This window comes from Colossoma macropomum, unplaced genomic scaffold, assembly GCF_904425465.1.
Source record: "Colossoma macropomum unplaced genomic scaffold, Colossoma_macropomum, whole genome shotgun sequence".
In the NCBI taxonomy this organism is placed as follows: Eukaryota; Metazoa; Chordata; class Actinopteri; order Characiformes; family Serrasalmidae; genus Colossoma; species Colossoma macropomum.
Genome location: NW_023494787.1, coordinates 28,075,741 through 28,103,043, shown reverse-complemented (window position 1 = coordinate 28,103,043; position 27,303 = coordinate 28,075,741).

Below are 27,303 nucleotides of genomic sequence, written 5' to 3'. Positions count from 1 at the left end.
TTGAAGGAGAATTCCACCAAATTTAAAAAATTCCTGCCTAATTCAGTTGTTGAAATGTAAACAAAGTCATTCAGAGTGGTTTGATGTGAGATGGTTCACTGCAGAGAAATATACAGACTCAGATTACTTTACAGTGGTGCTGATAGGTACAGAGGTTGCGATATCTACACTGCAAACCATTTTATTTTCTATTTACCGCCAGTGAACTTACCACTACATCTTCTGAGTAAGTAGTGGTAAATCTGAGAAAAAAAATGTATTTTGGAGGGAAGTATTTTGCCTTACAACATCTTACATGCACCTCTCCACCATGAATGAATTTTAAAGAACATATTTTAGACCAAAACCTTCTCAAACTATCATAAACAATGTTTCGGACATCAGGCAGCATATTTATAGTCATTTCATGTAAAAACTTTTTGTGAGGGAGCTTTTAGTGAAACTTTTCAGATGTCTGATTCCTATCAGCATCACAGTCTAGACAAAAGCATTTCACATCAAACCACTCAATGTCCTTGTTTACATCTTACACGTTTAATTATCCAGAAATTCCCCTTTAAAAAACACAATGTACTTATAGTGTTCTGTAACCTTTGCTATTCTAAGATGCTGCTATTCTACTGATGTATTTTGTATTTTATCTGTTCCAACTTGTTTGCAAAACCTCAGACAAATTAAATATTGCGGTACATATTCTGCATCGTGAAAATTCTTTGGGTAGCATGCTGTATCTCCAAACCCTCAATGTGAAGTGTTCACCAATGTGTTCTAATTGATATATTGCAATACCTTTCTTTCTGAACAAATGAATAAATGGCCATATCATTATCAAGGATTGAGCTCCCTAAACAAATAAGGCACTGGCTCTTTTTTCTCTGTCATTTATTTTACTGCTCCACTGCTACTGAGCAGCCAATCTTGTATGTATTCTATGGCAGCTACATGACATGCTGCCCAGCTGCCCCCAAGTGCAGTGTTCCCTGCAGTAAATTACCCCTTCAGGCTGTCCACCCATTGTGAACCCAGTTTCTGTGCTGTGACCTTCTGAACAGTCATAAAAGCCATGCCACACTATAAACTGCCCAGGCCCAACACCATCAATTTCCACCTGATCTCAACTGTGAGCCCACAATGTACATTAAACCCACCTCCACTGCTCAGCATCCACCATGAGGACTCATTCACAGACTTTATCACATTCAGCCTATACATCAAGTAAATCCGGGTAGCAGAGGCCTGGTGTTAAACCTATTCTTAATGCTATAATATTAAATCTTTAGAATGCAGTGGGATCATAGGTGGTCCCATTGCTTCAGCCCTGCCATTACCCTGTTTTGTACAGCTGCCAGTCATACCTCGAATATTGTACTGAATACAGCTCTTACCCAGCCTTGGAGGTCCGCCTGTACGTGCCTGTCGCCTCCTGGTAATAACACTCAGAAGACGTGAACTTTGGGGCGAGCGCCCCACTAATTATTTGCACATGACACAGGATGTATTGAGTGGAAGAAGCAGGCTGCGAGGGAGCTAGACAACAATCATTACCACTCTCAGGAAGATTAATGGGTCACCGGCTGAGATGTACCTTGCCCGACGGCAAGGAAACAAAACACAGGAGCTCTCGTACCAAGGCTATACCACACCTTCACAAACCAATGCACCACATATCCATTTTACCTTTACCAGAAATAATGCTATGCATGGGCTACTGTGAAATAGAGCTCATTCACTCCTTTGGGAAATACTACTGTGCACACTTTGAACTCTGTTGGAAACGGATAAAGCTCAACAGTTTCGAGAGAAGGTAAAAAAGTTATGAGACTCATCAAAGCCAGACTACAAAGCTGGCTAATAAGGAAATCTGAAATATCCATCCTTTTCATAATGAGCAACTCAAATAAGTCTCTTAATTGCAGTGAGCCGAGCCAGTGGCGCTTCACATTCAGCGAAAAACCACAGCACATGTGAAATATGTAATATGCAGCACCCGCAATGTCACTGTTACGATCCCCACCGGTGCACAAACAAATGGCCATCCATCACCTCCCCCTCAGCCATAGCCATTTGAGAGTTAAACACACCCTTCATCAATGCTGGCAGGCCTATTACTATGCTGACTAAAGCAGGGTATCTCGCTATAGCAGCTCCGGAAAGAGAGCAGGAGCTTTTTGAAACACAGAGTGGAGTAGGGCTGAAAGGGCCCAGGTTGAGAAGATAGAATGGACAGCATATGTGGGCAGAGCTGGCAAAGTTCACCAACAGCTGGACCAGAAGCACTGCCAGAGCCCACATCCATCTGTCACATAGCCCCAACCTTTACACTACATAGATTTTATTTCATAGATAATTTATGCGTAAAGTATGGCATTTAGCTGCAAAAACAGCCCATCTTTGGTTGTATTGGTTTGTGTTGTCACAGAAACCAATGCATTTACATATATTGTATACAAAAGTTTGAACATCCTGGTCAAATTACATATTTTGTTGATTTTCTAAGTGAAAATGAGTTAACACATCCTCTACAGAGAACAAACTTAAACATGGCATTTTTCTATCAATTTTAGCGCACAATTTCTATTTATTTGCTGAGTGTACCATAATGAAAGTCAAGTCAAGTCAAAGTTTATTTATATAGTGCTTTTTACAACAGGTGTTGTCACAAAGCAGCTTTACAGAAAAATCCGGGTCCAAGTCCCCATGAGCATCGCCAACGGCAACAGTGGCAAGGAAAAACTCCCTAAGAGCAAGAGGAAGAAACCTTGAGAGGAACCAAGACTCAAAAGGGGAACCCATCCTCCTCTGGTCAACACCAGATAGCAAACAGCGTTAGTATAAAATATAAGAATAGAAAACAGGAAACCAGGTGGAGCAATAGTTAATTAACTAGTTTGAGTTTATGCAGCTGCAGCATCAGCAGGAAGGTTATAATGAAACATAACATAATAAAACTTAAAATATCAAAACATGATATAATTCTGGGCAGGGCCAGATTTACTAAGAGAGGCAATAATTACTGAGAGTCTATCGATTGTCTAGTGTTGTGCCTGTAAGGGGAAGCTAATTTAACAGCTTATCTACTAAGAATGTCCATGCAAATGAACATGTGTGTGTAACCTTGTGTTGGACTCACATGCTTTTTGTATGCAAGCCCGTTACCTCTAGGTAGAAAGAAAGGGCTGCGTCTCAAATCGCATACTACAGCACTACATAGAGAGTAAAAAATACTGCACCACCATTGGAAGTGCATTTACTAGTGTAGTATGTAAGGCATAGAAGTGTGTGGTTTGGGACAGCCACAATTCTTTTTATGCTCTGATTCTGGTTAAAAATGTAACTCATTAGGTTGAAATAATGATTTATTATGTCAAGAATTGGTAGGTCAAAGCAAAATCTAATTATTAAAAATAATTATTATTCTTTTAGAAAGTGTGTGATTATTTCAGCATAATTCATCATTATTTTGAGAAAGTAAGATATTATTCTGAGATAAGTAGGTGTACGAAGAGAAGGAATTCAGCCAACTGTGCTGGACACCGGCCCTCCAGGACAGCCCTTTGACCCCCCGATTTAGACTTTCTGTTTGTTGGTGTTTTGAGCTGAACTTTAGCTCTGTGTAAAGTGCATTTAGAATTCGAGTGATATCGTAAAATCCCTGTTTTATTTCACTGAGAGATTATTGCTTGATTGGGAACTGTGTGTCTGAACTTGTAATTGTTATTAGTGCATCCTTTTAGCTCAGTGCATTAAACCATGACTGTGACATTTCTGTAACTGTAGCTTTGGTAATGCAAGAACTGCAGAGCTAAAAGAGTTTCACAATAGCTTTGGAAAAAAATGTTCAAATCAGTATTTAGACGAAACCTGCTCTTAAGATACTGATGAGTATAAAATACACTTATAGTATTAGGAAATACCAATTTAAAACACTGCTTTACTAAAACAGTTGTTTTTATTTACTTCTTTAAATGAAGAATAAAATGATATAGTGGGCGTTCACATTTTTTAAAATTAAAAATAAATAAACGTGTGTGATAAACTCTCTCTTCTCTCTCTCAGCAACAGAAAAGGCAGCCACACTGGCGCCAAGGATAAGATGAGCTTTTCACAGGCTTTAAATAACACAGAATCTTTACCAAAACTTAAAATAACTTTACTAAAACCTTACTAAAACTTTACTTTTGATTAACTAAAACTGATTTACTATCAGTTGGCACTATATGTCTGTGTGTCTGCCCTACTATGGACTTGCAACCTGTCCAGGCTGTTTCCTGCCTTCTGGCCCAATGACCGCTGGGATAGGCTCCAGCTCCCCATGCGACCCAGAAGGATAAGTGGCATAGAAAATGTGTGTGTGTGATTTACTCAGATTAAGTGCTTTGTTATAATATTAAAGTAATATAATTCGAATTATAACATATTTTGCAAATGCAATGAGTCAAAAGCACAAAAGAACAGCGACTGCCCCTTTCATCTGATTACAGGTGCTAAAGATCCCCTACTTAGTAAGTCACACCAGCCACTTTTTAACCCCAGAACAAGGTTTGCAATGGTGCAAAAGGTTAATAAATCTGCCCCTTTATGTGCTATTTTATTTTCCAACTTGTTAAATTAAGCAATAAAAAGTAACTGTACATTAAATTTACAGGAGTGTGTTCTTTGTAGAGGATGTATTTTCTCTTAGAAAACCAACAAAACTGGCACCTGAACTTTTGTATATAACTGCATATCCACCTATAGACCACTGAAGTCGTGTCGTCATCTGTAGTCAGAGCCACGTATCTCGAATATCACTGGATCATCTGAATTATGAGGTTGTTAAAGAGTGGAAATATGAATATTGCTATATGTAAGCTAATGCTACTGTGCAATAAATTGACATCATTAGACTGGCAGCTTCCTTAAAAAGCACGCAAACCAGCACGCTTTGCCAGTGTGAAAGTGTATTACCATGTACAGACTGAGGGCAGATGAAAAGAAGTCAGAACAAAAGAAACAGAAGGTGGAATGGGAAATTTGAATGAGAACCTGGCAAAAAGAAGCTAAATTCAGCCTCGTAGTTTTAACACTGGTGGTTTGACAATGAGTTTTCTAGAGGTTTACAGACATACAGGAATATCTATAAATATGTGTTAGGGTAGGATCATCTCGCCAGAACACCGCCATAGCCCTCCTTACTTTCGTGTAGCTTAGTGACATCAAATTGATGTGCAGTAGCTTAAGCTTGCATCTAGCAATATCAGTATGACGACTCTTTAACGACCTTGTAATTCAGAGGATCCAGTGACATGCAGTAGAAAAGTGCAGACAGCACATTTTTATATGCCACAGCGTTTTTTCGAAAACCCCATTTATTTTGGCAATAGAGAAATTAAGCTTGACCCGGAGTTCCTGACATGGGCATAACACGGACTACAGAATTCAAGGGGTTATGAGGACTACTTTCTGAATGAGGCCCAGTACTTGTACAGTACAAGAAACAGCCTGTTTAATTCTAAGGGGTTAACCAAGGGTTGAAAAATGATCATGTAAAATTATTGATTGTTTTCTGTACACAAACCCACACAAACCTCAAAAGTGGACCACTGAGAAAAAAAAGGTAAGATAAAATGTAGGACAGGGGCCCTTTAAGAAGTTTCTTCACCTTCATACATTTAGGAAAAAGCATTCTTTAAAGTCCATCTATTGAAAGGTTTGTAGGTATCCAAAAGTGGGTCCACATTTTTGCTCCAGCCTCGCTCACAACACATAGGGATGAAGCAAAAATATAGACCATCTGGGGGGCCCTGAGGACCAGGGTGGGAAATACTTGTATAGCATCATTACCAAAACCCTAAATGTTATGTTAAACAGCACAGAGATGCTGTAATGTCTGACAACATCTTCAGCAGAGCTATTTTCATTTAACAAGAGCAGCTGTTTTCATTGAAAGTCCCATAAAGAAGCAGACAAGGAAATAATCTATACTCCTTCCTTCAGTTGAGCATAGTATTATATATTCTATTTATTATACATGTCTCTGGTCCCAGGATGAACAGCTTAGTAATGTACTACAATGATCAAGTTACTGGAAGAACAGAGTCATATAAATCGTGGAAATCCCAGCGCCTTCTTGTTCCCAGTATACCTGCTCATTATTCCCATTTATGGAAGGTTTGACATTTTGTTGGATCATTGTAATAGCTACAATAATGTTTTCATTAGGCGTCCAAAGGATCTAGTAGGAACACTGCACAGTGGTTAGACAGAGCAGATAAATTCACACTCAGGGAGGAAGGTCCTGATAAAAAAGCAGTCCACACAGTCCCACAACATTGCGCAGGGCACTTTATCACTGTTCATATCCAATTAATAACTAAACTCAACACAGTTTTGCAGACAGTGCTCACTGACCGGCTGAAGTTTTAAATCCCATGCCAGTGCTAAAAACCCACCAGAACTGTCTCTGCCTCCTGACTGTTAAGCAACAATCCAGTGAGCTCCACTAATTTAGGGTGGTAGCTATCGATATCGATTAGCTCTTTTTGAAATTCCCTCGAGTGGACTGTCGGTGAATGTCTCTACTGTAAGCCATTGCTCACCCGCTTGTCAATTAGCCTGTGAGAGGGCCGCAGTGCTGTCTCAATGAGGAGTGATGGGTAGAACATTTTAACAACTCACCACGACTCTACATATTCCAGCCTTCTCTGGTAAAAGAGGCTGTAAGCACCAGAGAATATATAGTTTATGGCCAAAAGTATGTGGACACTCCTCCTAATTTTTGAGTTTAGGTGTTTCAGCCACACCCATGGTGTATAAAATCTCATAGCCATGCAATCTCCATAGACTAAACACTGCCAATAGAATGAGTCACACTAAAGAGCTCAGAGATTTTAAACATGGCACTGTTATGGGATGCCACCTTTTTAAAGCTTTAATAAAACCATTTGTTTATACATCCGTGTTACTCTAGAGAAAAGCCAGCTTAATTAAAATGTCAGGGAAAAATTCCTAAGAACTTTCTGGAATATTAATGGAGTAAGATGACTGAGAATAATGCAGAATAAATTACAGGCAAACATTTGTTTTACAAATTCAAATCTCTTTTAACTGTGTTCAGTTAATTGTGTTCAGTTAATTGAGGTTAATCTCAGAGAGACTGAAACTATGAAAAAAAAACTGCAAATTAAAAAAGAGCAATGGAAACTTTGTAAATCAATGATCATTTGTCTCAGCACTTAGACAGAGCACCCACGGTTCAAACTTTAATTTGGACAGCCGACAGAACTGTCTGTCTTCAAAGCAGAGCGTATTTCCTCGTAATTGATTCATAATTGATCTGGGAATAAAATACACTTTGCGCCCGTATCTATCATCGTTTCCTATAACATTCATTGCCTTGGTGCCGAGTACGTCGGAGCCTCCACTGTAAATATCAGTCACACTGAAATGCAATTACAGGCTACAGGACCTCGTGCAGGTCACATCCATTCTGTAGATGAACCTGACATCTCCAGACTGAATGGGGTCTACCACTGAAAGAGCCAGCATCTCAATCTATGGCCCTAGTGAGGTCTTACATAATCAGCACAATCAAATAAGCTGCATGCAAATGCATCAAATCTAAATGCATTTTAAAAGTCTTTTAAAGTGTTCTGCCCTAACATGAGTAAGATCATATAACCATAAATGCAGTGGCGGAGCTAGGAAAAAGCTTAATGGGCCCCTATACAAAAATTGCTTTCAATTAATAAAAAATCACAATGTACTTTGCTTATTTATGCACTGTTGATGTGTCTTAAATTCAAACCAGAGTTTGAATTACTACCATCAGGTCCATGATAGTATCTGCTTGAAGAACCTTAACAAAGCTTAACAATGCTTGTTTTTATTATTTTTATTTTTTTTTATTTTTTCTCTGTAGCCAAAAGCTTATTGAATCAGATCAATTACTTACTCTCAAGTTGACCCTTTACATGCTTCGGGTTGACTTTTTTGGGGTGGAGTGGAGTTTATGTTATGTTATGTTATGTTATGTTATGTTATGTTTCCTAATTTCTCTATGAGGGACACTTAAAGTAAAAGTGAACAAGCTGATGCTTTCAAAGCATGTCACTTAACCCCGTAGCATCTAATGTAAACTTAAACATTTACCTACCTATTTGTATTGCAACAATTGTCATATTTAGCTTTCTGACATGTCAAATGCCAAATAAAAAGGTTACACAGATTCTCAAGAATTCTTGCTGCGAGACCTATGTATTTGATAAAATACATATTTGTATATATTATTTGAATGTAATCATTTTGATCTTTTAAGATTTTACAATTATAAATGATGTGTATATCATGTTGCAGGCTGTGAAGGATCTGTTTAAAAACAGTTATCATGGTTGAGGGAGATAAATAGACTTCAGGGCTGTCTATGTAGTGTTGATGGACACTAACTGGTAAGGTATTTTGTTAAGAGTGGCAACATAATGAGATTTATCATTACCCTGATGAATTACATCGTTATATAATAATATGATTTTCTGAGCATATCATGGACATCATCAGTATAGAAAAAAATGATTGTTTATTTTTTTCAATGTGGCTCTATTGGTTCTTTCTTTGTATCAAACCTCAGAAAAACAAAATATTGTGATGGACATTGTGTACTGAGAAAACATGGCCCACTGTCAGTTTTTACAGTACCGTACAAATGCAGTGATTAAAAGGGAGAATTCATTCATAGTTGGTTTATGTATACAGGCTAAGCATTTTCATCTAGAAATATGATTAAAGCTTTACTCCATGGTCGTGTTTCCATATGACACCTACATAAACCTTTTATAGACAACTGGCGTACACCCTGTTGAAATAAGCTTTTATAAATTAGTAATGCACAATGATATTGAATCATATTTTTATTGGCCAATAATAGCTTTTTTTTTTACAATCATTAGCATTGGGCCGATGCTTAGATTTGGCCGATATTTGATGACGCATTTATTGCATGTTTACTGTATGTTACATTGGCTGTGCTACAGCAGCGCAGCTAAAATGTCTCCCACAGCACCGAGCACACAAGCAAAACCTGCAGCTACACAGCCAGTTGATCAGCTCTGGATGATCAGCCATTCTCTGTTGTGGAGGATGCTGGGTTTTGACGGCTGCTCAAACATCTTGAGCCACATTACACTAAACCCAGTCATTGTGATTTTTCCCATGGAGCCCTACTGGAGCAACGCAACATGGTAGCGACTCAGTCACAAGCTTATTGACGATAATGTGACATCCATTAGCCTTAACACAGACATTGTACATCTGATGAGTCCTGTGAGTATTCTCAGTTTCCTGAGCTAGTGACAAGTTGTGCTACCTTGTCAAAATGTCCTACCATAGCACATTTTTGTCTACCATAGTCTGATAACTTAAATCACCTTATCAAGAAAAGACTACCGGCATTAAAACTACAATGACAGCTTCTTATTTGCCAGCTGGCACATCAGGCCTCAGAATGTAACTGCTGCACCATTTAAGGTAGAATGGAAAAATACGAACAAGAAGCTGGCGAATAAGAAGCCAACTTCAGCCTCGTATTAAAACTACAGCTAGGATAGTTTGATAGTCTAAATAACCTTGTCAGAAAATGTTACCAGCATTAAAAGAATAACTAAGATATTTTGGTAGCCTAAATCAGCTTATCAAGGCATAAGCAGTAATATTAAGCTGTGTGACGTGGTGCAGCGCATCCGGTGTGCAGTGGCCCTTACAGAAGGCAGCTTTGCATGCCCAAGATGTAAAGATATGTACATGCAAAATATCGGATATCAACATCGGCCCAGAATTCCCATATCGGTGTATACCTATCACTTGACATGAAAGACTTGTAGCCTGTCATGTAGCCTTATGAACACTGCCATTAGCTAAATTGTTACAGAAATATGCTAGCAGTTATCAATCCATTTGCTTTTCGCTTACACTGCATGGTTCTGTTGCAACCTGATGAGCAGCCAGCACCTGTGCAGGCCTTTCAGACCATCAGATTGAGTGGCCAGGGCGCGGCTGTAAAAGGCTGCGGTTCCATTTCCTGTCCAGCTGAGTGAGTCGCTGGCCTCTCCAGAGTGACACAGGTGCGCCTGGTGCACTGAGCGCAGGACAGGCGGCCAGGCTTTAATGAATTGGCTGTGCGTCACCAGCCTGTGGCAGCGCTCCAAGAGCTGTCTCGGAGAGCTGCTCTCAGCGCTCATCAATGCGACTCAGGCTCGCACACTCTAAAAGAGAAAAAAATGCCAAAAGCTCGCGGGATTAGACGCGTGCCAGGGCTGCCCAGTGCAGGGCCACCGTCATTCCAGCAGTGCGATGGGACGGGCACAGTGGCACCGCAAGGGCGCCGTCTCTCTCTGTCTGCCTGAGTCACTGAGCTGACTGTGAAGACAAGCAGATGAGGGGCTGACCTGAGGCCATGGTCGGTGTTTAAGATTCATCAGCGCAGCCCATTACGATCTGCGCTGAAGGGACGAATCAGTGGCAAACACAGAACAAGTCCATTATTATAAAGACAGAAGAAAGGATTGGGGTGAGATATGAATAAGGATGCATTGTTTATGTATGTTACCCTTCCATCTGATGTAATCTATAGCACATGCATTCTCGAAAGGTATTAAAGATGCATTAGCTCTGTGAATTCCCATAACACACTCTCACAACTACATAACTACATATTATTTCCAATACTCCACAGTAGGGGTGGGCAAACTAGTTTGACATTATCATGATAAATTGTGTGTCAGTACACATTTCTGTGCATAGGTTGGACATTGTCAGTACTATAAGAACAACAACTGCATGTTTCTTCACAAAGAGGGCATAATTAGTACTATTTACGTGGATTAATGCAGTGCAGTTTGTGAAACATTGAATGAAATTATTGTAGTTTTGTAGGCTGTACAAAAAAACCTTGTAGATTTACTATTGTATTTTTAGTAGTATTATTCATAGAATGTCGCACTAGAGGTTGTATTTTGTCTGTTTCAACTTAAAAAATCTTAGAACTAAATACTGTAGTGTATATCATATATCATGAAAATGTCTTAAAATATTATATTTTTTGCAATATTGCCCACCCCTACTCCATAGTAGTTACGCAACAGTTACTCAGATATTTCAATTTTTTACATAATTCAATTAGTATAACACTAAGCCAGCAAGAGTGGTTTGAAAGAGTGCATTGTAGAGAAATCTAACCTACTCAAGATTTTTTAACAGCAGCGATGGTTGTATTGTGTTGTAAATACCACAACCACTGGTTAAAATATAACCATTACCCAAAATATCCAGTGAACCTACAAACTACATATATAATGTTTTGTTACCATTTTGCTTCATAAGGTCCTGCATGTACCTGTCTGCCTTGAATGTGTTTAAAAATATGTCTTAGGCCAAAAGCTTTGTGAAAGAATGGGTCTTTCTAAAGAGCTCACAGAATTTGAGTGTGGTACTGTAATAGGATGCCACCGTTGCAACAAGTCAATTTGCTAAATTTTTTCTCTCCTAGATTTTCCATAATCAACTGTGAGTGGTATTATTGAAAAGTGGAAGTGTGTAGGAGCAGCACGGTGGCGCAGTGGGTAGCGCTGTCGCATCACAGCAAGAATGGCCTGGGTTTGATTCCCGGCCGGGTGACCAGGGTCATTTCTGTGTGGAGTTTGCCTGTTCTCCCCGTGTCTGCGTGGGTTTCCTCTGGGTACTCCGGTTTCCTCCCACAGTCCAAAAACATGCAGTCAGGCCAATTGGACATGCTAAATTGCCCCTAGGTGTGAGTGTGTGACTGTGTATGTCTGTCTGTCTGCCCTGTGATGGACTGGCGACCTGTCCAGGGTGTATCCTGCCTTCCGCCCAGTGACAGCTGGGATAGGCTCCAGCACCCCACCGCGACCCAGAAGGATAAGCGGTTTAGATGATGGATGGATGGATGGAAGTGTGTAGGAACCACAGCATCTCAGCCACGAAGTGGTAGACCATCTAAAGTTGCAGAGCGGGTTGGTGAGTGCTGAGGCGCATAGTGTATAAAAGTCGCCAACACTCTGCTGAATCAGTAACTGCAGAGTTCCAAATCTCCTCTGGCATCAACATCAGCATAAAACCTGTGCACTGGGAGCTTTATGGCATGGGTTTCCACGGCCGAGCAGCTGCACGCAAGCCTTACATCACCAAGCACAATGCCAAGCGTCGGATGGAGTGGTTTAAAGCACGGCGCCACTGGACTCTGGAGCAGTGGAAACATATTCTGTGGAGTGATGAATCACACTTCTATATCTTGCAGTCTGTTGGATGAGTCTGGGGTGGCGAACACCAGGAGAAAGTTATCTGCCACACAGCATTGTGCAAACTGTAAAGTTTGGTGGAGGAGGGATAATGCTATGGGGTTGTTCTTCAGGGGTTGGCCTGGGGCGTTTAGTTCCAGTGAAGGTAAACCTTAGTGCTTCAGCATACTAAGGCCCTATTCTATTCCAGCATGACTGTGCCCCAGGGCACAAAGCGAGGTCCATAAAGCCATGGTTGGGTGAGTTTGGTGTGGAAGAACTTGACTGGCCTGCACAGAGCCCTGACATTAACCCCATTGAACACCTTTGGGATGAACTAGAACGGAGATTGCAAGCCAGGGCCTCTTGTCCAACATCAGTGTCTGACCTCAATAATGCTGGATGAATGGACAAAAAATCCCATAGACACACAATAAAGTCTTGTAGAAAGCCTTCCTAGAAGAGTGGATGATGTTATAGCTGCAAAGGGGGGACCGACTCCATATTAATGCCTATGGATTTAGAGTGGGATGTTATAAAAGCTTCTGTAGGTGTAATGTGTAGCTTTCCAAATAGTTTTGTCCATATAGTTGTACATATACATGTATATATTACAACCACCGTGAACATTTTAGCAAATCATCAAAGTTTTACTACAGAAAATACCACCTTTAGAGATTGTAAACCTGGTTCTTATCATTGATTGTGGCCATTGATTGCTTTCTAGGAATTCTAGGTGGCAAGCATGCCCTGAGCCCCTTCATTCAGTCTTTTAGAGATCTGTGCTGAAACTGCCACTTTGTTTACAGCTTTGGAAGCAGTAAGTACGGAATGGTGCCTTGAGAAGCCTTGCGGCTGTCCATATGCTTTAAAATTTCAGGAGTGTTTAGGGCGACACTTGTGATTTGTAGAGGGCAGGTAATATTTGCCTTTAGGGTGAAAGCAGGCTTATCACCTGGAACCTATAATCTAAACTATATTTTGGTGCTGGATGTAGAGGCTTTTGGACAATACACTGCATTTTAATCACACTGAAATGGAATACTGGATTTTTCACCTCCAAAAATACTAAAATATTCCTTTTGATTTTCAACTGAAAGGGTTTAACTGTAAGCTGGACCATGAACTTGTGCAACTCACTGCAAATGTGCTTTAGCATTGCTGTCCAAATAAAAAATGTATCTTTGAAACAGTAAAGGAGAAGGCAAAAATGCTTCTAACTGTAAATGCAAGTTTACATAAACATAAAGAAGTTTTATTTCAAGTGATTTTGGAGCTTTTCTATTTGTTCAATCATTGTGAAATCTTACACAATGTAAAGAGCAGCTGTTGTGTTCAAATGATGCTGAAAAATAAAAATCCACAAAAATGGAGATGCATGTTTTTCTATGGCATGTAAATCTGAGTCTCTGCAGATAAAACTGTATACATCACAATGAATAACAGTTGTAATGCTAATTAAAGACACTGTTTGCCGTGTCATGCAGCGTATTCATCATCTTAAAAGTATGAGGAGTTATGTACAAGAATGTTATTTTTGGCACATCTTGCCAAGTTCTCCTTTTATTATTCTGCCATGGCTTAGTGTGATTACATTTTCTTTTGCATGCTCTCTTGAATCAAATATCATGAACAGCTTGGGTTTGTGATATCATTCATCCTGAGGCAATACCACATAAGCCTATTTATGTTGTTTTAGGTTAACAGATGTTTCAGGATGAATAAGCAGGAACTCTAGAGACACTATAAATTCAAAATCCAATATGTTTTGGCCCTTATGAGCAATCACAGTCCTTCATGTCTCCATATTGCATTGATTAGTGGAACAATTTGGCCTGATTACTGATTGCATGTTGACAGATATCATTGTTGCGGATGTTAGGAGGCACACTTCCCCGCCACCTGCAGCTATGATCCAAGGTAATTGCGGAGGAACGCTGCTGAACATTATATCAAATGTCAAGGCTTTTTGATAGCGAGAGTTCTGCCCCACTATTTTAAGGCCAGTCAGCAAGGCAAGCGGCTTGTCTTCTGGCCCATGTTTATACTGTATACCCAAAACCATTACTGCAGGGTACTGTGAAAATTGCAGCACTGAATTCCTCAAAGACAAAGACTTTTTATTAGGCAAAAGGAGGCGTTCAGCCAAAGAAAAAAATGGCCCAGGGCCATGCATCTCTGTAACTATACAATCTGGAAAGCAAACACTTGCACCACATTCATGCCTTGTCATGCTCATGACCCAGGCAGAGCTAAATTAGTTCTCCAGAGTACACCAAAGGGGAGGACTGGTTCACTCCAGTTAATGGTCAAGAATGAGTCAATTCAAATGTTTTTCTGATGTATGATGAAAATGTAGCTCTCAGTTTAAGTGGATCAGACATTATTTAAGCAATTTTTTGCTATCTATTGTTTGTCAAAGGTTTATCCGTTCTTTGGTCAGCACTACCATTCAGCAAATAGTTAAGAAAAGGTGCTGATGGACATAATCCTGTGTAGGGCATCATACTGAGCAGGGCTGCACGATTAATCAAATTTTGTTGTTGATGTGATTTGAGTTTCCATGATAAACATATCATTAACATTGACATGGCATTCTGTGATTACAGAACAGCTCAAATTCCATTCGGTAATATCTTTAGAAGCCCAACAATTGACTCTCTGTCCTGGGTTTTAACCCTACTGTCCCACATGTATAGCACGTAACTTAACTAACACATGCCAAGCTCAAAACTACTCTTTCCTGAACTACTAACTGATGACTTTTCTTTAGACTGTCCCAAATGGCACCCTAAGCCTTGCGGTCCTTCTCAAAGTCCACACTTTAGTGACATCAACAATGTACAGACCTCTAGGGCATTAGACCTTGAGGGTGCCTGGTTCAAACATATGCATTTAGGACAGACTCTGCATGTGCCACATGTGGCATATTTAATTCATGTGGCTAATTTGCTTATCTACAGTATCTGAATTCAGATTACAAGCATAATATTGTTTACAAGTAAAATCTTTTAACGGACTTTGCCTGTATCTCATGGAATTTAGAGGAAATACGTGGTTGCTGAGTCCGCACCTGAAACCTGCATCACCATAAGCAGCTTTTTCTTCATTTCTGCAGCCTTTATAAGCAAAGCTTTTCAGGAAAATCCTGACTTTTAGCCTTGTGGTGCACAGCAAATTGTGCTTGCAGTTGTGATGTAGGTAGCCATAACTATTTCATAATTTGCTTTTCACTGTAGTGGATGATGAATTTTGTAATTTTGTACTATTTGCTATTTGCTAAGTGTAAAACTAATAAATAAGAAAATAAATAAATAAATTAGGGTCTGTACTTGGTGCATGGCCAATCAAAGACATACTATTTTAATCATGACTTAGCACTTCTCATACTGTCATCATATCCAAAAGAACAACACATTTTATGTTCATGCAGAGCAGCCCTAATATTGAGTATCTCTGCCTCAAAGTCAAAGCTTCAAAGACAAGACAAAGACAAGGAGAAGGTAAAAGTATTTCTTCAATTCAGCAAGCACGATGGCTTTGAATACATTTACAGTTTAGATTGCTCCTATCACAGTAAGCTGGTGAAGGAAGATTACAGACATTTTTAAGTGGCTACCATCATATTTTTCTCAAAATTTTTGCTGCTGCTATTGCAATATTACTCACTTATACAGTTAAATAAAAGAAAAAAAGTGTTGCTCTTGTCATGTCATGGCTCCGTCAGCGTGTTTCTTTTGCAGACTCCTCAAACCGATCGTCATCAGCACTGTTATCCTCTGCCTGTCATTTGCGCTGTCATGAGGAGAGAACATGAAAACTTCTAAGACTTCAAAGGTGTTGGAAACGCACCGCTGGTCTAATGGAGGTAATGGTGGCGGGAGATAATGAAGGTGGCATCTTTGGAACGTCACCCAGCAGAAGCAGCAGCAGATGTAAAGGGTCTTCAAGCTGGAGAAGGGATGACTAATGAAGCCTATCTGGGTGAGTCGCAACCTCCAGACTAAAAGCATGGATGATGACTAATGCATGAAGACATGGGATCTTCTCACAATCTGTAATTACAGTAAGGCTGAACTGCAGCTAAGAAATAGTTCTGGAGTGAGAAAGACAAAGCAGGACAGAGAGCTTGGAAGACATGAGCAAGAGGGTCCGGCAGGTCACTCTGAACAGAAGGCGGGATAAAATGTGACTTCCTGCTACTTAAAAGGCTTAAAAGTGCTGGCGTCTCTCCTATGATGTACAAAGGGGGAGGACATGAGGCTGATCTGTCCTTCTGAAGCATTCTTCATTTGGCGCTGACTGTGGGAGACCTGGGCTCAACATGCCTGAAGATTCTATTCAGGTTATAACTGCTGAATGACTTGGAGGAACCAGTTTAATACCTCTCCTGCAACATGCAGTAACCTACCGAGATGATAAACTGAATCCACTTGGGCTGCTTTTTATTTTAATGTGCTTTCTCCCAAGCAATTCAAGCCACAAGGTCAACACCCAAGCTTTATTTTATCTTTTGTTATAATTTCATTAAAGCCATAATCAGCAATTCCCAAGCAAACCAGCAGACCTAGAGCCCTGATTTTCTACAGCACTAAAAGGCTGGGGCTTGTTTTCCCTCCCAAACAGACCAAATCCTGAATGCAGAACAGGGACTGATTTGTTTATGCTTTATACTTCAAATATTTTGGCTCAAACTAGAGCAAAATATAAAGATGCTTCCTAAGAGAATATACCACCAATTTCCTGTAAACAAAAGCAGTTCCACACAAATTCCTGTTTGAAATCAATTTACTTTAACCTGCACAGTTTGCCTCAATTAAGCCTTTAAGATCAATTTGATAACAAAATCCCTTCTGACTGGCCCAAAATCTCCTGTCACTAGTCACTCAGATTCAGACTACAATACTGATTATAAAACCTGTGATCTTGCTGTCCGTAACCTTGGAGATACTTTTGACCCATCACTTACCTTTGAGACTCCACTCAGTTCTCTCATCATGTGTTCATGTATTAACTTTCACAGCATTACATGCCAACATGACGGATGCGGAAACTCAGCATATGTTGATGTCTCGTCTACTGTAATGCACTTTTTATTGATCGATCTACCAGAATCTTAGCCAGCTAGAGGTCTCACACACCAAATGATCAGTTCACATCACTCTTACCCTCTATCAACTCCACTGGTTACCTGTCTCACCCTGGATTCTATACAAATTACTTTTCATAACCTTCAGTGTCTTTTATGGTCTTGTGAGCTTTTCCATCCATGTACGCTGTGGTCTCTGCTGCTGATTTACAGGTGGTCACTAAGTTTAGACTCTCCTAATTGGTTGGTTAATGTTATTGACCTCTGAAAATGTATCATTTTGTAGCTCGTCATTAGCATCTAGACCAGTCCTTGGTCCAAGCTGTGTTTGTCTATGGGAAAAATGAATGGTGTTTTTGAAATGCCTATATTCCTTTCAGTCCTGAATTTTTGGTCCAAACCGAAATGTAGAACTTACTGTTCTGAACTGAACTACATTATCAAGTTTTGAGTCCTGACCCAACCCCGACACAATTGTGTCTGAACCCAACCCGAAACATCACATTTTGAGTCCAAAACAGACCTAGTCCAAGAAAATTCTGTCCAAAACTGAACTGAACTGATTTCTCACCCAAAGTGCCACATAAAACTTCACGTTTTCAATTATAGTGAATGGTGTAGTAAAACAATCAGCTGTCCACAATGAGGTTTAATTTAACTTTAACAAAGTTATTCACCAAACAATGCTGTCGATATAACAGGATGTTAGCCTTTACCTGTTCATCTCTTTTGGTTTTTAAACTCTTTCTTTACATAGAACATGTTATAGCATAGAAGAGAAGTTTTTGGCCAAACAAATTAAATATAACCATCCTTTTGACTGTACTAAACTGTCCTCTCCTAAATCGATTTGCTGTTTATTTCCCGCTTACCCATTTTCTCATGAATGTAGGCCTTGTGGATCTCAGTGCCAAATTCCATCAACAACATAACACAAGTGGGTGAATCCAGCATGCCAGATTAAAAACTGCTTTAAGGCTATGAAAGCAGAGAGGAAGAATCAAGGAAAGACAAAAATTTAAGCAGCAGACATACAGGATAAATCTATCAAAAGTGGGAGATGGGAACCCGACCCCAACCCAAGCCAGACACATATTGGAAAAAAAAATTCAGACAAATATTTCAAGCTCTAAGCCCTATACTTATACATTTTGTACTGCATACATTTATTTCCTCAAATATAAAAATTTGAAATTCAAGGCTGTTAAGCAGTTGAAATAGCATAGCATATCTGCTACATGCATGCTAACACTGCTTAACATCATAAGACTGGCAATCTCAATAAAATACCCCTGCACAAGCAAGCTTTGTCAATTGTGGTATTTAAGCAGCTTTGGCAACAGTAGGCTACAATTTACTGTTATATAATGTCATTTAAGTACTGTCTGAGATATTATAAAGGAGGAGGAGACAGTTTACTGGTTGAAAAATGAATGGGAACGCTTGTAACGCTCAACATGGTGTCTGTTTATAGGGAAAGACCTGCCCTTCAATAAACAAAGGCTAGTTGGTTTAGTGGTAAATCTTTGGAAAAAATTAAACGTGAAATAGAAAATGTGCCAGAACTTTTGCACAGGCCACATTTTTTTTCTTACTGTGTAAATTTAGTAGTCACTGAGCTTTAACCCTTAGAAACCTAATACTTTGTTTTGGTCTTTTTGGGTCAATTACAATTACATTATTTCACATTAATGTAAAATTAATATTTACATGTGAGACACACATGCCGTATGTTGTTATTTTTGACCCTGGGCTACTGAGATATGCCATTGTTTGACATGTAAATGCTAACAGAAATTGTCATTTCTGATCAAAAATGTACCTACCGCCTGCTAAATTTTGTATTTTTTAAATTATAGAGATCTCTAAAACAATTGCACCTCAGAAACCTTTTCAGAAATTGATAGTCTGAAGTGTTTGTGAGCTGAAAGTGCAATAATTTTGATGGCAATTCATTCTATTGGTTATTATGGGTAAAAATAAACAATTAGCATAAGGTGGACATGTTTTTTTATTGATTTTCTGTCCTCTTGGATTCATGCTCAGTGCTAAAACTCTGATACACAGCAAGACAGACTCAATTTTTAGTTACAAATTGAGTTGCATATTTGATATCAGATGTTTTTAATACTCAAATGTTAACCGAAAGCCCTTTGTTTAAAATATGACAGCTAAAAGCAGAGATGTCATATGACAGTAGCGAGTGGGTTTTGGGTAATTTTGGAGCTGGACTGCTGGCTGATGGATGGTCACAGGTGGATGAAATCACTCTGGATTGTGAGGGCAGAGTCTGCTGAGTGATCTGATGTGTGAATCATGTCACTGTTTTAATCGTTGGAATATGAAGGCCAAACAGCAGAGCAATAATATCAGAATTTTAGGTGATTTTCTGAGCCGAATTACTGATGCTGACGTCACAGCTCGATGACGTCATGCTTGCTAGTTAGTGGCGGGTCTGCTTAATGTCTTGATATGTGGATCATGTTTGTATCTTAAACCGTTCTATGAAGGCTAGAAGTGACCTACCATTTTGTCTGGGTCCTAAAATATGTAGAGGTGGGTTTTCTGTGGAGGATGTGTATTTATTTTTACTTAGAACATTAACAAAATGTAACTGGAGCACCCAAATTTTTGGATAGAACTGTAGCATAAATGTCATGTCAGCTTTGGAGCATTTTTGTTTAATACCACATGCACTGATGCTTGAAAATATCATTTATTTGTCCTGTAGAGTTTTTCTCAGCCTGGACTGAGAGCTCCTGTCACTGACTACAAAATGATACACAACCTCATGGTCTATGAATCTCAAACTCTGCAACTCCACAGAGGCTCTGGGACATTTTTTTGTCCATTTCATTCTTCAAATCACAATTAAAAACCTATTCTTTCCACAGTGATACCTCTCGCCCTCTTGTCCTTGCTTAATAGTTATGTTGATGCAGTTGGTGTCCCCTGCTTTTGTACAGTGTGAAAATGTACTGCTGCTGTTCTGCTGTTTTTCCCCCAGATGCTCATTATCATGTTTGTTTTTGTGTACTTTTGTTCTATCAGGTTATTTGTTCTATTTTTGGATCTTATCATTGGTTCTACTGATTGAATGATACTGTAAAGTCACCTTGAGTTTCAACAAGGCAGTAAATACTGTAATTCAAACTTGTTATTCATATTATTCAGTCACTGATGAGCACTGAGCTGGAACAAACAGTGGTAAAGCATTGGAGGTAACCTTTCTTTACATTTCAAGTGTAATCGAGCCCACAGACATCATCAGAGCGCTCCGAGCAGAGTTAAACAGTGACTGCAATATCCTGTGTGAAACAGACAGTGTGGGCTGATCAGAGCGGCGCATGTGTGGGGGCTGATTGTGGAAGAGGAGAGCGACTGCTAGGACATCGATCGCCCACAAAACATCACTCTTTCTCCATCTACAGCCCCAATCAAACTCGAGCTGATTGATGGGCGGATAATTGAGCTGTCCTTAGGGCGTCCACGTTTCTAGCTTGCCTATTTCTCTTTTTTACTTTGTCGCTTTTCGTAACAGGAGGACCTCCTGACGTCTCTCCGCACGGGCTGCAGATAGGGCCGTGGAGATTACACCTGCTCAGGCGATGTGATAGACCACCACCATGTCCAGACTAATTAATCTCCAGGGAGAGGCCACCTGCCGGCCCAAAGGGCAAGCGCCCATGTGTTCTTACTCTTTTATCTGGGGAAAACATTTCCTGCTTGTTCTCTACCGCCGATCGTGCCAACATGAACAGAGCAGAAATACAACAAAATATCTTCCACTTAATGCTTGTACTTCCTTTTGAGTGAGGATATGGATTTTTTCTTGGGAAGCACTGCAATATTTTTGCCCCCCTGCAGTTCATGTGCAGTTCATGTGAAAAAGTGAGCTTTAAGAAATTTTTGGCATGCAAATGCTTTGCTCTGCATACTGTCACATGCTGGACATGAATCCTAAAAACATAGAAGACCAATCTGACCATGCTGAACAGCACGGTAAATCTCTGACCTCACAAATTTGTGATCTGATTGTGAAAATGATTCACTGTATCACAAAACATTTCACCGTCGTTTGACTTTTTTATTTATGGTGCAATTCAGAAATATTAAAAAAGATACACTACTACAATATAAGTTTTAAAAAAAAAACTTTAAATTTAAGCAATAAGCCATGAAAGATTGTGTCTTACTGTGATGTTTTTCATGGGTAAAAACCTTTACACACCTAACGCAACGTGAAAAACACAACGTGAAATACAAAATATTCAGACACAATTTTACCACATAAAAACTATACATGCCACATGTGATGCGATTTTTGGGGGGAAATTCGGCAAATTGTTTGCTCCACAAAAAAATATGAGGGGCAAAATGTCTATAAGAAGGTCCTTTGCCTCTCACCAATTGGACAAACTGTGACATTGTGCAGGATGCTTTCAACCATGGATGTTGCCATGCCAACACCAGAGACAACTATGATTAGTCAAAGTGTCCATCCTGGCAGCAAAGGTTCGCAAAAATCTAACAGAGAGCGAATAAAATAATTTTGCATTTTCTCTTTCTGAAAAATCAAGGTGCAAAATACTATCAATTATACGTCTGCTTGAATTAACTTACTGTCATCTGAATAAATCACACAAATAAATCGCACTTGGTGTGTAAAGACATCAAGGAGTGTTTTTAGGCATCTCAAAGCAATTTCCTGTATTGTAGAAGCATCAAGATAAAAGTACTACATATTCAATTTACAGCACTGGGTTTAAAATGACTGATTTGTTATTTTTTATATTGAATCCTTCTTTACTAAATACTTCAATTCAAAGTATAACTGAATATTAATGGAGGGGCAGTTTGGCCTGTTTACCCTAGCTTTTAGCCTGGTTGCTAAGAAGTTTTCAGCACCCACTTAAACAAAACAAGTTCTTGCTTCATCTGTCTTACTTCATCTTTTTAGCGACTTAGCACATTAAGTTGTTGTGAATAAGGTGTATCGAGCACTTTACAACAGCTTCAAACATGGTTCAGCCAATTACATTTTAGAATCTATCTTAAGATATAATTTCGATGTCACTGTTTGCTATTCTTTTAAAATGTGGAAAATGACAATGAAAAAGAAAAAGCCAACATTTTGACTGGTAGTGCACAGCAAATACTTAAATGTGACTGGAGAAATTCTTTCCACATTTGTGGAATATAGGCAATGAAACAACATACTAAGCATTTTCAGCCTTTGGGTCATTAACCCTCCACTTAAACTGGGATGGCAACACCACCCCAGCTCTGTAACAAAGCTTGAGAAAAGCCATGGTCGTGACACTGCATAGAACAGTCTGAAAATAACTCTAGTGAAAATCTATAGTGAAATTGCATTTAACAGTTGGAAAACAGTATTGATTTTAAGCATGCAACCACACTACAGTGACCATAGAAACTGCATTGTTTTCTGCATGTGCATATTTGACTGGCTCATTCTTTCTTCCATACTGCCATGGCCTGGCACATTGGTTTTCTGGCAGGCATAAGCACCAAAATAACATGAGACTACACTGACTTAATTTTGTTTAAAATTAGAATTTTATTTTCTCTTGAAAATCACAATATCATTTGAATGTACTCAGAGCATATTTGTCAAGGACATAGGTCTAATTGAATTGATTTTGCCATTTCCACGATATGTTCTGCTCATAATGTACCAAGAGATGACAATAGTACAAAAGAATTCACATTTGTTTTCTTGATTTATCTTATTTTTTCTGGTAGTTTCTAAGCACTTCAGTGAACAACAGATACAACCCTAGAAAAGAAGGGTACAGTACATGTACATTTCTGTTCAAGACAGGATGTATTGAGTCAAAGTAATCTCCTTTGTATGCACAACTTACATACCCTTACACACATACACACTTACCAGCAACCTGCCATGCCTCTTTATGTTGGATTGTTTCATCCCACGGCTTTCCCCTACACGTAATTTAAATCATGCTGCACACTACAACACAAATCATCGGCAGCAGTAGCAGAAGCAAAGCATCTGGATCTGCTCGGCAGCCTCTGCTTGTGCCACTGGCGAAGATGAATATGAACGAGGGACGCGGCACAGGGCAGCCAGAGAGCGGATATTCGGCTGTGCCATTGTAAGGTGTGCTTGAACTGTGCAGAGAATTAATTACAAAGAGGCGGCGGTGTCGCTCGCTTTCCACTTCATCATCGGTTCCTAAATCTGACGTGCCACCAGTCTCAACATGCACAGCACAGGAGCACGTTAAAAACTAATCAAGCCCCAGTCTTGCAGCGGCAGACTTCTAACTGCGCTGTTATGAATCAAATAATAGGCTATTCCTCACCTATGAGCCGTAAATTCGATAACATTCCAGGGGCCACTAACGCTTACAAAACACTGGAAAGAGTATTTGGTGACAGTCATATCTTTGTCATACCTGCTGTGTCTTGTTTATAAAGTCCAGTGTGGCCCGTCTTTGAACCCGCGACATAAGAGCAGTGTATGCCCTCACGGAGAGTAGTTATTATTCTCAAGCTGCATTTCAGCACAGCTGACAGCCGATCAGTGCTAATAATTCAGCTGGCCACAGTACGGCAATTACTGTCCATGGCCTTCCCTCTCTCGCCACCTGTATCTCCACTCTGAAAAGGCACTGTACAGAGAACCAACTGGATGCAATTAATCAGTTTGTCAAGAGTTCCCCAACAAATGGCCCAGCCTGCCACAACAATGCTGAGTGATGGTTATCTTCACTGTGCAACTGTGAAGTAATTCCCACACTGTGAAGTAATTCCCACACTTCCTCTCGTACCACCTGAGGTCAGCTACATCAGATGAGGCCACGGTCAGGGCCATGTTAGTGAAATAAGCCCAGGACCAGCTGGTACTGATTGCTAAAAACTGTAATATTTTCCAAATTCAAAGAGTGTCTAACAGATAAAGGCATGAGTATATGGGACCTACCTACGAGACAAATGATTTGAGAAATTCAATGAACTTCAAACTTATTCAAAATTTCTGTTCCACCTTAAGTGGTGCAGCAGTTACATTCAGATGCCTGTACAAGTGCCAGAAGGTAGCTGCTTCTCCATTTAAGGTGCGGAACGGAACATTTAAACAAAAAGCTGCCCAATACAAAGCTAACTTCAGCATTGTAGAAATTCAGATGTAAACCAACATCTAGCACTGTAGGGCTAGTTTTACATAGCAATGTTGATACAGGTTTATCTCCATTTTCTACTTTTTTGCCCAATAAAATATGTCATACTGAAATATTTCATATTTTCAACAGAAAGTGCACACTGTTTCTTTCAGGAAAAGCATGCATTGCAGTGAGAAAGATAACAAACAAAAGAAGCAAATTACTAGATACAGTAAAGAAGATATTTTTATCATATGGTTTTGTTTAGTTCCATTTTGGCTCTCATCCCAACCTCAACGCTATCACATATACTTCCCTGCCCAACCAATCAGTGTTTGCTTTACATACACCTCCGCAGGTTTGCACCATGTGTAATTAAGATTTAGGAGCCCTCTGCAAGCTGCCATTACCCGTAAACCCCTTCTCTGCATCTCTACGCAAATACTTATATAAGCATCTTAAAAGAAGCCTTCATAGACGAATCAATTCACAGACATCAGAGAGACTTTCTCTCCTTCTCTTTGAGTTTACATTTGAAACGAAACTGTTTAAAATCATGAAAATGCAGCCTTATATAAGAAGATATATCACCTGCTCAGGGTGAGATGGTACTGAAGACATCATTAGAGGCCTGTGGGCCTCCATTGTAGAGGCTGGTCCATCTGCAAGTGGCCCAGCAGCAGGTTAATGCAGCCCAGGCAAAACCGGTTGTGCCCATATCAATCATTAAAGAAGCTCAGCGCCTCGCATCCACCGTTGTTGCAGATGATAACCATAAGCGGGTTGATTACCCTTTTCAGCCAGAACACTACAGGATTGTCATCTGTGACCTGCTGATACGGCTCTCATCATGAGATGGCTACCCTTCCAGCAGCCTGCAACATGGCTTCTCCAGCGGTGAGCAGGGCCAAACAATGAGACGGCTGATGATAATATGGCCTCATACCGAGGACGGCGGAGGTTGTGCCAAGACTCAAGTGAGTTTTGGTGATGGAGCTATTCACCCGCCTCAATGTCATCTCTCGGCATTCGTACTTTAGGGCCCTTCCGTCGAATCGGGGCCAAGCCAAAACTCGAAAGGATTACAGAAAATAAACTGAGAGGGGATCAAATTTTCCCCCTCATGATCTAGAGTGGAGCAGCGGAGCTGTTGGCACAAGCATTCATATGCCATGTAGCTACTGCTGTTCTGATCAACCATTGAATGAAATAAGGCACATTCACTGCATGCTCGAAATAATCATGCCAAATAGCATTGTGTAGCCAAGCAAAAAAGATTCCGATTTGGAATTATAACATAGCTCTCCTGCTTTCATGGCCTCTGCCTCATGATATTGTGGCACTGAAGTCAACAAAGCCCAGGTTATGGAAGAGGAAATTATGCAGCACGAGCCAACAAGAAGGAGGATAAGAGAAGCAGATATGGAAGCCCTTCACTTGAATCTCGAGCCTCATCCGTTTACGGTCAGGAGAGCCATGTGAGACAATGGGATAGGCCCACAAATCTTTGCCTAAGACCCCCATGAGGCCAGAGGTCAGGTACACAGGGTCTGAATGCTAAAGATCATATCTCTTGGGCAGCTAGGCTGAAGCCCATGAGTGGCCTGCTGCCTCACTAACAGCATCCAGACACTCAAGTCCAGCGGGCACAAAGCCCTGGCTAGAGATCCGGGGTTAAGACTAATTCTGACATTTGTTTTTGAGGTCACCCCATCGCTGCACGGATCAATGTGCGCACTCCCTTCAGTTTCACATGAACCAGACAAAAAAGCAAGCATGGCTGGAGGGCTTCTTTCTTTCTTCTACCTAGACCGCTTGGTAACAGATCCCTGGAAATTGCAGATGAGTGCTCAGGGAGAGGACATGGCCAGACCACTCTTGCTTTTGTTATTTTTTATTATTTTGCTTATTATTTTTTGTGTCCAAATGCTATTGACCTTTTTACTATCCATCGCTACTGAAGTTGATTCAAGCAGCAATTAGCCTTGTGTGTACATGGCCATCATAACAGATTGCCCTCATAAAACCAACTTTTATCCAGGCCTCAGTGATGTCTTCTACTAAAATGACTTTGAGGACCCTAAAGGAATGGTGTAATCTCTATAGCTTGTCTTTTAAAACTGTATGTAACGTAAGGTCCAAATGTTTGGTGCCCCTAAAATTCTGGAGTAAACCCTGTTATATATTTATGGCTCTTTAATTATGTCATTACTCTCACTGACACTGGGTTTATTAGGAGCGTATATCTGTGCTATGGCATGTTGTTTCATCGCATTGAGACAGCGGAAATTGCACTGGGCACTGAGGAAAATGTCTGGCAATGTACAGAAAGAGTGAAAGAGAAAAGGGGGGGGGATCTAATTACAAATAATGATCACTCTCTTAGGAACGATGTTTCATATGGACTAGTAATTTTCCGCAGACCCTCTGGCCTCTGGGGAAAATGGTGTTGAAATTGAGTAAGATGAAAAATAAATCTACTCACTGACTAAAGAGATGGAGCACATTCAGCTGTTCAACTTAAGTTATAATCAAAATCAAAAAAGGGCAGGAAATCTAACATTTCCTCTGAATCGTATCAATAGAAATAATAAGTGTATAATAGTGAAAACGTTACAAAGACAGAAGAAGAAAAAATAAAAAAATTAAAAAGCTTGTCTTTCATAAGCTACACTTAACACGAAATAGTTAAGGTAACCAGTTTATAAAATCAGAAGTTTGTAAAAGTTACAGGTTTAGGATTAGTTACACACATATTTTAGTTGCATAATACTTAAAATTATTGAGGAAGGCAACACAA